Source organism: Salvia hispanica, unplaced genomic scaffold (genome assembly GCF_023119035.1).
Source record: "Salvia hispanica cultivar TCC Black 2014 unplaced genomic scaffold, UniMelb_Shisp_WGS_1.0 HiC_scaffold_1147, whole genome shotgun sequence".
Lineage (NCBI taxonomy): Eukaryota > Viridiplantae > Streptophyta > Magnoliopsida > Lamiales > Lamiaceae > Salvia > Salvia hispanica.
In genome coordinates this window covers 1-2000 of record NW_025951413.1, presented here as the reverse complement: position 1 = coordinate 2000, position 2000 = coordinate 1, and the positions used below count along the sequence as shown (strand labels likewise).

The 2000-nt window shown below is 32.7% G+C and overlaps 1 long non-coding RNA gene across 1 annotated transcript; it reads right to left on the bottom strand.

The window, feature by feature from the left end:
* Window positions 1-1421: 1421 nt before the first annotated feature.
* On the bottom strand, window positions 1422-1994 carry LOC125197990. The gene is made up of 2 exons (XR_007172329.1): window positions 1757-1994; window positions 1422-1662 (listed from the first exon to the last, which is right to left on the bottom strand). It is a non-coding gene; the product is annotated as an uncharacterized LOC125197990 (long non-coding RNA).
* Window positions 1995-2000: the final 6 nt, after the last annotated feature.

Here is a 2000-nt window from a genome sequence, read left to right as displayed (position 1 = left end):
GATTGCAATGAACGATGAAGATTGCAACAAATCAACATTAGTCTTGCTACGTCTTGTTGACGCGATGGAATTTCTCGAGGAAAAGAGGAGTTCTACTGTTGTTACGACGCCGCTCCACATCGACGGCGTCGGAGACCTCTTAGTGGCTGGCGGTGATGGATGAGAGGGATATGAAGTTGCAGGAGGCGGAAGAGGAACAGGAGGAGGCGAAGGCACGGGCATGGAGGTCTGCCGGTGCTGCGAGCGGTGGCGGAGCGAAGGAGGGTGTCGCCGAGTTTGATTTTGCGTGAGCAATTCTGGATGAGATTGAATGATTCCACCATAAAATTTGATTTCCAATAATGCCCTTATTCTATATTTGTTAATTAAATATGAAAGGTTTGTTGCCTATATTTTTAGCCTTTGGATTGACATATTGTATGGTTGAGATTTATTCTCTAGTTATACACTTAAAATTAGTTAGACCTTGATCACTCCTCTATATATATATATATATATATATATATATATATGTATATATATATAAAAATAATGAGACATAATTTATTACTTCCTCTGTTCCATAGTAATAGAGTCATTTTGTCGTTTTGGTATGTTCCATAGTAATAGAGTCATTTCCCTTTTTAGTAAAAGTCAACACATTTTTCCACACATACTTTACTCTCTTACTTTTTTCTCTCATCATCTATCTTCATCTCTCTACCTTTTTCATTTACACTCTATTCTCCCTTTACTTAACTCACCTAACACATTTTTTCTTAATCTCCGTGCCGAGATGAAACGCCTCCATTACTATGGAACAGAGGGAGTACTAACAATATTTAAATATAGAAATAATTTTCAATTATGGTCCATCCTTTTAAAATATTTTTTTAAAATTTTCTATTTTAATAAATGAACCCCATAATGTATTTATGTTTTTATTACATTTTTTTCTTATTCTCTCTTATTTTACTCATTTTTCTCTTTCTCATTACCATCTCTTATTTTTAAATTATACATTAAAAAGTTTATATTTCTCAAGAAGGTAGTATATCCGCAAGAAAAGTAATTGTTCTAAAAAAATGACAATCCAATTTCGTGTGCAAATATTCTTTAAAGGCGTTAAAATCGAACTACTGCTTAATTAAAATAATTGAGATACCAATTTCGAGTGCTACTATTCTTGAAGCCGAAAATACGAAATAGTAGTAATTATTTCGTGATCCATGATGGTCATGAAAATAATCCAATATAAAGTTTAATACTAAGTACTACCTATAAATAGAAAGCCATGTTCCGTAATAGTTTCCATAAAACTAAAATTTATAGGAATATTTGTTGAACGGTTTAAACCTATAATTTTGTAGCCCTAGCTCTGTTTAATATAATAATCCCTACTAAGTTGAATATTAGTGGTATAAAATAAGCAAAAAAAACACTTAACGGAAAGAGAAGATAATATATAATAATCCATAACATGGATGAATCAAAATTTAGGTGAATCCATTACAATAAAATAAAAAAAAAAGGTAAATTTCCCAAAAATTAGATCAAATATCGATCTAGCAGACATCCAACCATTCCTCATATAATAAAGTAGCAAAATAATTGTTCAAAATTCATTGGCTGCTTTATTTGCCTCCGAACTTGCCCTTCCCTTTCTTCCCAGAAGAGACGTTTCTATAAAATATTGAGAAACCAACATAAGCACTCATCAACAAAAAAAACATTAGCTCAAATATGAAATACAGAGTGCTTTCATCAGAAAACGTACTTGTTGAATGATTTGTTGCCATTAGCCTGACCTCCGGATTTTGGGCTCTGCTTGTTAGGGGTTTTTCCAGCAGATTTTGCAGGGATAGGAGTAGCATTCTGGCCCTTTTTACCTACTAATAGGCAATCAAAAAAAGTACATTCTCAGAATCCCTTAGATTCTCAGATATACATGACAATCAAGACACTTTGATACAACACTCATCAAGCAAATGCACAAAAAGAAATTATGTAAATAAGTAGAA